Source organism: Montipora foliosa, chromosome 12 (genome assembly GCF_036669935.1).
Source record: "Montipora foliosa isolate CH-2021 chromosome 12, ASM3666993v2, whole genome shotgun sequence".
Classification (NCBI taxonomy): domain Eukaryota; kingdom Metazoa; phylum Cnidaria; class Anthozoa; order Scleractinia; family Acroporidae; genus Montipora; species Montipora foliosa.
The window spans coordinates 24,263,597-24,273,596 of record NC_090880.1 but is presented as its reverse complement, the minus strand read 5'-3'; the positions used below and the strand labels follow the sequence as shown (position 1 = coordinate 24,273,596).

The following is a 10,000-nucleotide window of genomic DNA, read 5'->3' as shown; positions in this document are numbered from 1 at the left end:
GTGTAGTTAACAGGACCGCAAAATGAAAGTTAAATTTTACGAGAATGCTTAGGCCTAATCACTGAAGCGAGCGCTTAGCTTAATCAGTAAAGGAGTGTTTTCTTGAAAAGTGTAGTTAACCGAACCGCAAGATGAAAGCTAAAATTTTAGGAGAGTGCCTAGACCTAATCACTGAAACGAGCGCTTAGGCATAAAGAGTAAACGAATCCTTTCTTCTTCACACAATCTCGTGAAAAGTGTAGTTAACGGAACAACAAAATGAAATTTAAGAAGTGGAGAAATTGTAGAATGTCCGGTTTAGGAACAGAGTTGTTTATATGAATATCATTTTCTGTCCCATGCCACTGCGGACAAGCAGCATTGTTAAACACGACTGCGGGACCGCGGTGGCAGCTTTTTTAAGTAGGACATTTGGTGGGCGGGGTATTCTGCAATCTAGCCCAGGATTTGCATTAGTCCACTAGTTGGGTGATACTATAATATCTTACTGATATCTATTAATTATCGACTAGCAATTTTGGCAACCAATCAAAGAAAGATTTGCGCACAAAATGACTCAAGCAGATTGAGTTTGCTCGGCAAACCATGTCGGCCTTGAGGATAATCCTGGCGTTGCTCTCCATAGAAAGTAGCGTTTTGAAAAGTTCGAAGCACAGGACATAACACCTGAAGTCGTTCAGAATCTGTCTGACGCTCAACTGTTTGAACTCGAAGTGACAGCTATAGGAAAGCGCCAGCTATGACGGTACCTCTGCAGGGAAAGCAGAGCCGGCAACGGTAAGCAGGTCTCCTTTTATTATAAGCTTAATTTACAAGTGAGTTTAAGCTTAACTTCTGAAAATTTTATGAACAAAGAACAATAGAAATAATATGCAGTTATAACATCTCATAATGTAGGTTTCGTTTCGCTTGATGAAGTTAGCGAAACTTTATTGCCTATTCTAACTCGTTGCATGCGCTTAATTTGGTAGTGAGTCTTGCAGCCTCGCTTTTAAAATGTTGAAGTGGATAATCTAATACAAATTCACTGGTTAGTTGTAGTTTTCAGCTTTTAACCCTAAATATGATGAAGATTAGGACAGAGTTATTTGAAAAGGAAAACGCTAACAAGAAGTAGCAGGAATTTATACCGATGACACATTCTTTGCATTTCAACTAGTCATATCACTTTTTTCCCCCATTTTCTTTTATACGATGGTTTTCTTCTTGGATGTGCATAGCATCTGGAGCAAGAGCGGCTGTAAATGAAGTGTTTAGTTATCTACAGCAACAACAAACTAGATCCACAGTTCCTGTGGCTGACGTACTCTGGTTCAATCTCTTGCAACATGCTAACTATGATCTAATAGAACTGGTGGGGGAAAACTAACCTTTAAAGGTAGTTCAAGGACAAAGGCTGATAAGCAGATTTGCATTCCAAAGTTCAAGGGCAACTGGCATTACCAAAGGAAAGCGGGTTGCAGCGCCAAGGGTTCATCAGAAATGTGTGGTGGTTTTGGATCACAAGGACAACTGTCCAGAAGTGTACCCCTTGGCAGATGACATGGTTGTGAGTGACTGTAACATACGTTATCAGGGAAATGATGATGAAATTGACGTCAGAGGGAAAATTAGAGACTACCCTGCCTGCAAGACTTCGCAAGAGTGTGAATCTACTGTTGATGGTATTTTTCTTTCCTGTTCAGTCCTTATTAAGAAATCCTAAGAATCATTTTGTCCAAAACACAGAGCTGCAAAGTGAATGAGATGCAGTGAAGGGGTGCAACTTATAGATTTTTTAGCATACAGGTGTATAAGCACTTTTTTTAACAGATAAGTTTTGGACATTTTAAACTTGCAAGGGTGACAGAACCGTTTAGAATCTATTATTGTGTTGGGTTTTGATGCCAATCTTTGCTGTAGCTTTTTTGAAGAAAACCCAAAGGGGAACCTGTCAGAATAACATATCCACTCTATCTTTATGCATTTCAAGTGTTACCAGAATATCTTTTACGACACATTAACTAAAAGAAGCCGCTAAAAAAAACGTTGCTTGCCAGCCCTTCTAGTTTTGGCTAAGGGTAACATGCATTTTCTCTACTCAAGAAGTTAGGGAGGGATTGGGTGTGGACAAGTGAGTATGTATGGCATTTATATTTATCATAAAGGTATCATTTTACTTTTTATGGGACAGTGATGATGAGGAATTTGTGAAAGACAGTGAGGATGTAGGTACTTTTGGGATATAGTTGGATGAGGACTTTGTGAAACACTTTGAGGATGCAGGTTCTTTTGGGACACAGTCAGAGTGATCAACCAGCACTCCTTCAATTAACCCCTGTACAACTACAATCCAGCTAATGCAGCCATCAAGTAGTACTGGTCCAACTTTATCAACTGTTCAGTTATCACCAGGAACCAGTAATGATGATGACCAGTTTATGAAGGATTAAGTTAACAGAATTGTTTCCCAACATAAAGATGCAAGTGATACATGTAGAAGAAACTGTCCACACCTTTTGAGGATGCAGTTGACTTACATTGTACTTCTTGAAAATAACGGTTAGTCTAATGTCTATGTTGTGGTTCACGTTTACACTTGGTTTAAATGTTATTTTCTTTTGTTTCAATATGATAGACATACATTACCATACCCAAAAACGAAGGAAAATAAAATTTAACCCATTGACTTCCGGGGGAGCCTAGCCAATTCAAGCTTGTTTGGGTGTCAAAGGGTTAAACCAAGAATAAAATTGAACCGCAACATCTACAGTGTATATTTGGTACATGTTGCTGATTTGGTGCAATATTCAGGGTCTATCCAATCGATTTGATTAATTTTCCTATAAGTCATTCAGAATCTCAAAGCATTATTGGTCTTGAACTTATATCACTGGACCAAGGAATCTTGGAAGGAATGAGAATGCAGTCATTTGCAAGCCAGTTGTGTAGATCTTTCTTGAATTAGATTTTAGTACATGGGTAACTTGTTTGAAAGCTCCCCAGGCAGGTTGGTTTTTTACCCTTTACTTGTTTGATGGGCAAACTGGTTGGTTCATGGTTTTGGCAAACAGTGAACAAAATTAAAGACCGACAAACTTCTGTTGGGAATTGTGCTTACCATTTGAACAAATCAGCCCTACAAAAAGGAAAGTGACTAGAGTTTAGATCTCCAGAGGCTGTCAATTCTCTGGGAAGGGGTTCCATCTACCACCAAAGATCGTTTACCAACCAAGTCTGAAAGGAAGCTTTCCTTTATTGTGTAAATTTAACTAAATAGCAGTCACTTCTTTACGTTACTGAACACCTTGGTTTTGTCCTTGACTATTAAAGAACCTCCGGAAAACAGTTACAAAAACTGAAATGAATTAATTAATATCTTTTGTGCCTGTTATGTCGTGTAATGAGTGTGCATGTGCAACATTTACAAGAAAAGGTTCAAGTACAACTTTATTTTCAGAAAATATTAGTTTGCAAATGTTTTAATTTGGTGGGCTGGGGTTTGATACAAATGTAGGCCACTGGGGTTGAAAGTGATAGATACAATAGCATACTAAGCTTTCTACAGTCCATGACTTGTACTATTCCTTCAGGCATGCAGAAATCAGAGTAAAAGGCAACTAAACATTTAATGCTAACCGTGCAAGGTCATGCAATTTTTTGTTTTTATGAAATAAATAAGGTCACTACAGTGTATCTTGCTATTTCTAGGATAAGAATGCTACAAATAAATAATAAAATTATATTCCTTGTCTTTCAACTTATTTTTTTAAATAGGCAATGTTAAGCAGTAAGGATGAAATAGCTGCTCTAAATGCTGACAATGATTTTGAGGCTCATGGAAGAAAGTGGGTTGACACTAATGTTGACAGTAAGTAAAGTACAGTTTCCCCTTGTCCCTGAAATACAATGCAATACAATACTTTATTCACAATCCCCAAGGGGGCTTTTCAGTGACAATTAAATGTGGCTAAATATAATTTAGGCTAAGTTAGACTCGAACTAATGCAGTCAGCGGTCTCACCCTTTACGGTACGTGACCTGCGGGGTGGCCCTTTAAAGATTTGCAGGGCCTTTGCATCATGTTGCCTTTCTCATGCATTGTTGCTTGTTGATCTTTGCGGATCAATTGCTCCCTGTTAGCGAATCTTTGCGGATTCTTGCCCCTTCCCGTCCCTCCTGCTTCCCTTGTGATCTCTAGGTAACTATGGGTCAGTTAAGTTGTTTCCACTGATTACTCAGTGTGACGGTGCCAGTTAGCCGCTGCGTGTGAGGGTGGTTCCCGCTTCCAGGGTTGCCATGGTTACCTTCCCTTTGGCTTATGGCTTCTGCTCCCCGCTAACCTTTTAGGCACCAGTTCCCAAGCTCATCTATTTGTGATGAGTTTAACATAATTAAACATAAGAACTGCATGTAACTAGATAAACTTTGAAAGAACCATAATTAATTTAAATGATGAGGTAAAAAACAGGTGATGGGGTCGCTCATCGTAAAACAAACAGTATACTTTTTACTTGTTGTATTTCCCATTGTGAAACTGAGACACCTGCCTTTCTCCCTGCAATGTTTCTATTTGATCAGTGATTTTTGTGTCTGAAGCATTTTCGGTACATACATTGTACTTTTTCAGATCATAGGTCACTCTGTATAAAATAACCCAGATACTGTATAGACCGTATTTATAAATGGCGACCAAGAAATTATTCTTTTGTCCTTGTGCTAATTATCCTCACTAGCCTCACTTTGGAGAAAAGATTCTTTTGAATTTTGTTCGTGCTAACGAGTCTAGTGAGGATGATTAGCATAAAGACAAAAGAATAATTACTTAGCCGTTATTTATGAATACGGCGCACCGCGCACCGGTGGCTCAGTTGGTTGAGCATGGGCTGTCACGCGGGAGGTCATGAGTTCAACTCCGGCCCGGACCAACACTCAGGGTCTTAAAATAACTGAGGAGAAAGTGCTGCCTTTGTAATTACATCTGCAAATGGTTAGACTCTCTTCTCGGATAAGGACGACAAGCCGGAGGTCCCGTCTCACAACCCTTCAATGTTCATAATTTTGTGGGACGTAAAACAACCCGAACAGTTGTCGCAAATAGGAGGGCATGTAGTTCCCGGTGTTGTGGTCTGTCTTCTGTGGTGTATCATGGTTGGGAGGGTAAATGCTCGGAGATATTAGCTACACCAAGCAACTCTAAAAAATCCGAGGGTAAATAAAGATATATGATATGATATGATGATATGGTCTATACTCTTTTCTTGAGTTGAGTTGATCACATGGCCACCTTTGAGTAGTTCTTTGTTTCTTCATCTTGTCGCACCTCCTGTTCTGAATACAGTTTGAAATTTATGTAGCAAAACTGAGAGGTTTTGTAGAAATTCTGCAGCAAGAGTTTGCCACCGAGCATTTCATGGTACATAATTGTTGTCATTGAAAGATTTTACTTATGTAGTGTTATTATTTACGAACTGGTCGATATCTCTTAAAACTATTGTACTTTTTTTTAAAACACCATGCAGCTTCATTTGTTTCACATCAGAGTCCAAAAGCAGATTTATTTATTTCTCACAGGGTAAAATTATTATAATGGTACCCAGCTTTCCTTTTTTTTTTTTGGCTAACTGCGGTTTAGAAACAGATTCATTAATAACATTTTTGGTACTTATTTCCTAACTTGTCATTTATTTTTGTTTTTAAGGATGACAATTGTCCAGTGGTGGTTCAAGGCCTAATTACACAATTGGTCTTGAGCAAGCGAATTGCAATGCTGGACCACTTTGCAGCAGGACTAGAGATCCTAGATGTGTTACCTGCAGTGCATGCTGAGCCTGATATCTTTGAATCTCTCTTTGTTGCATCTGCAAAGAAGATTTCTCCTGACAGTGTCAAAAGTGTGTTCAGGTTGAAACCTTCTGCAAGTGAATTAATGTACTCAAGCTGTGACTATTTTTAGTATGGTCAAAAAGTACATTGAGAACAACAGTGAAGAAGGTAAGATCTTAATTGATGCATTTAAGGGAGAGCTCATAGACCCACTTACTAAACACTTGCATGGTGAAAGTGATGATTATGTGTAGTCTTTGTAATGAAAGATAATAATAATTATCGATATTTACTTGTATAAAATTTCCAGTTATTTAAGAAGTTTAATAATAATAATAATAATAATAATAATAATAATAATAATAATGTTTCTTTTATAGCTTCTATCCAGACATGATCTAAGTGCTTTACAAGTCATGAGGGTAAGTGGGAAGGTTAGGGTTATTATTTGGTGAGGGTAAATGCAGCTGGTTATCTTTACTTGATGAGCAGCATTTGTGGGACACTTTGTGACATAAATTGTCTGTATTCAGAGACATGAGTGATGCTGAAGTTAGGGAGAAGAGCAAAGGGACACTTCGTGACACTTATTGAAATCCGCGTGCATTCTCGGACATATCTGAGTGTTTTGAATGTTTCCATTGGTATAAATTTTCTGATATCATTTATATGATAGATTACAAAGGTGATAGAATGCAGATTTACATACAGTCTTAATATGAGGCAGCATTGACATGGTACTGTCAAAAGTGACAGCATTCCTGGCAGTTTGAGAAGGCTGAACAATGTCTTGACCAAAGCAGATTGATGGCAAGCGTTGCTGTAGTCTAAATTTTGAGTGAATAAAGAGGAACTCAGTTTTTTCTTTATTCAATTTTAGTTTCTTGATACTCATCCATTTAATAGGAGGCATGTTTTCCCATAAAGGTATAGATTACATGTAAGTCAATAGCTGTTATTACAGTTGCGCCCACGTTTCAGCGGTGTTACTTTCAGTGCGCACGAAAGCAAGGCTTTCGGGTCAATCGAGAAATACAGTGTACCTTAAAGAATTGCATGGCTTTTTGACCTCTGTGGACTGTTTTCTTCGTTTGTGTTTGCGGAGCTGGTCGTTCATCTGGCCTGATTCTGACGTAAAAAGCATGGTAAGGCACTGCATTGCTTATGGATATGTTAACAGAAGTAACAAGCCCGAATGTTCAAAACTGTCATGGCATTCTTTACCTGTAAACAATGCTAAGCTTCGAACTTGGCTGCTTAAAATAAAGAGAAAAGACGCTCCTGTGTCGAAACATTCTTATCTCTGCAGTGAGCACTTTTCTGAAGATTGTTTTATGTGGTGTGTGGGAGGAAAAAGGTATCTCAAAAGTGGATCTGTTCTGAAAAGATTCATTTTTTCAGCGGAGGAAAAGCCAAAGCAGAAAGGCCCTTTTTATCACTCAGCTGGATGTGAGACAACAAAGAGCCGAGTCAAATTAGATAAAGTTATACTGAACTCTCAATCTAACCCTGTCGATAATTTAGCTGAATTAGAATCTGTAAGTATTCCATGCCAAGATTATGGATTTCCAAGTGTCACTACTGATAAAGCTGAGGCAGGTAAAGCAAAGAAGAACTTTTAGTGGAGCAGCTTAAAAGAAAAGGAAGAAGAAGTGAAGAGCTTAAATGAACTCGAAAAAGAACTTACTGAAAAAATGAAACAACTTGAACTAGAACTGGAGCTTAGGAAAGAGTTGGAAAGCATGTTCCAACAAAGTCTCTTTAACATTGATAATATTAAGAGTAATTCAAAATTGTTGAGATTTATACTGGGTTTCCAAACTATGAAGTTTTCAGCATAGCTCTTAGCTTTCTAGGTAGGGATGCAGCCTCTAAACTTGTGTACAGTAACACTGAACAGAATGATGCCCAAAAAAGAGAGAAGGCAGGCCCCAAAAAGACCTTGTCAGTGGAGGAGGATTTAGCTGCAAGATATAGAATATCTCAGAGTCTTGTGGGCCGAATAATTGTTACTTGGACAAAGTTTGTGTACTACATATATAAAGAACTAGACATTTTCCCTGACAGACAAATCATTGACTTACACAAGCCTGCATGCTTCAAAAACAAGTACAAGGGAACAACAGTAATCATCGATGCAAATGAGATCTATGTTGAGAAACCAAGTAACACAGAAGCACAACAGCTTACCTTCTCAACTTACAAGAACACTAAATACTCTCAAGGCATTGGTCGTTATTACTCCAAGTGGCAGTGTTTGTTTTATTTCAAATCTCTGTGGTGGCTGTATTTCTGATACTATTTTCTGATAGTGTATTTCTGATACTATTTCTCTCTCTACTATAGATCTATATTCAAGATTTTACTTATTGTATTTAAATGTCTCAATGATAATGCACCAGACTATTTAAGACAAAAACTCCAGTACAGACGGTACTCCAGATCATTAAGATCTGTTTCGAATATGTTATTAAAAGAACCTAGATCATATACAAAAATTTATGGGGATAATAGAGCGTTAATTTTTCGAATATGGCCCCAAGACTTTGGAACAGCTTACCCCATGACTTATGCAACCTTACCACTGTTGAAAACTTTAAGAAAGGACTGAAAACCTGTCTTTTTACTAAATATGTTAACAATTGCCCGTTATTTTAAAGTTTAATCATAGTTTTATGCATATTACACTCATGTTTATAGTAGAATTATATCTATCACTTGTATAGTTATTTAGCTTAATATATTGTATGGATTGTATGTTTTTAGTTCAATATATTGTATGTTTAGATAAACATTGTAAAGCGCCTTGAGCACAGGATATGTGCGCTATATAAATTTAAATTTATTATTATTATCATTATTATTATTATTATTATAAGGAAATAACCAGTAAATCTGCTTCTATTGACAAATTACAGCGAGGAGATTAGGTCATGGCAGATCGGGGGTTCAATAATCAAGAATTGTTGAATGTCCCTCCCTTTATGAATCAATCAGGACAGTTTACTGAACAGGAAATGCTTGCAACCAGAAGGATTGCAACCCTCAGAATTCATGTTGAATGTGCAATTGAACGTGTGAAGAACTATCATATTTTAGACTTTATTTTCCAACAACTCTAGGCAAGAGTGGCCTAATTGACATGATTTTCTTTGTGTGTGCAGTGCTCACTAATTTTTTGCTGCCGCTTGTAAAATAAATGTGGGCTTTGAGATAGTTTTTCCTCTATTACGGTATATCTAGTGCCGTAGGGCTTAGCTTCAGCTTCAGGCCCTCAAAGCCCTTAATTTGCGAGGGATCTTATTAGAAGGGGCTTTGAAGTGTTAAGAGGCTTACATTAAATTTACAAGCACAGTTGCATTGCATATTTCATAAATACATTCTTGTAATTACCATATTTACTTGAAAAAGTACCTTTCTTTATTAAGTGCCATTCCCGAATGTGAAAAAGTACCTTTCTTTATTAAGTGCCATTCCCAAATGTGACAAATCAGATGTGCCTTCAAATATCTAATAGTAAAATACACAGTAACTGGGTTGCACACATGGGACAAGGCTACATTGTACATTTCATTGTTTTCAATCACATAAGATAATCGTTTTGTTAGCATGAACACAAGCTGTCAGTTTCCCATACATGTCCAATACACTCGACCTGAGTCGGGTTGTCTTCACTCGCAGGCGGATTGAGCCCGATCGCGACCGGAACCGGAATTGGGTGCATGGCGCTTGATCAGTGGTACCGGAAGTGAGGGTTAACAGGAGCGAGGGGGGTTGAAAAAGTTGGCAAACAAACTCGATCGGATCCGATGGAGACGGCTCTTCCTGGCAAGAGTCAATCGGACTCTCGGAAGTCAGTTCGCGTGTGACAGAAAATATCTCTCAGCCATGACGCGAAACAAGCACACGCCACATGTGAAATATACGTCGTTCTTAAAGCCATGAGGCGATACAAGCGTGCTACACATGTAACATTAGTCGTTCTTTAAGACATGAGGCGAAAGTCAACATCACGAAATATTGCACTCCACACTATACCTCGTTCTTTAAAGCATGAAGCTGAACAAGATTTTCACAAATCCAGGTCATTGAATTTCCGATTGCGACAGAAATTCTTGTCATCCAATCTCCGACAACAATAAATTATTAGCTTTTCAGTCAAATCCACTGATTTCAGTGACGAAGACAAAGATAC

The 10,000-nt window shown here is 38.0% G+C and overlaps 1 protein-coding gene across 11 annotated transcripts in view; it reads left to right on the top strand.

The window, feature by feature from the left end:
- Positions 1 to 10,000, top strand: part of LOC137979278 (tetratricopeptide repeat protein 28-like) — a 60,476-nt gene that overhangs the window by 23,871 nt on the left and 26,605 nt on the right. For 3 of the 11 annotated variants that reach the window (XR_011118289.1, XR_011118291.1, XR_011118290.1), the window contains 5 exons: positions 1,221 to 1,664; positions 2,174 to 2,541; positions 3,757 to 3,850; positions 5,681 to 5,973; positions 6,186 to 6,227. The exons of 7 other annotated variants lie outside the window; for them this stretch is intronic. The gene's annotated coding sequence lies outside the window, so the exon portion shown is untranslated. Of the gene's footprint in view, positions 778 to 1,220; positions 1,665 to 2,173; positions 2,542 to 3,756; positions 3,851 to 5,680; positions 5,974 to 6,185; positions 6,228 to 10,000 lie in introns of all 11 variants that reach the window. One more of the 11 variants, XR_011118292.1, reaches the window with a different exon arrangement.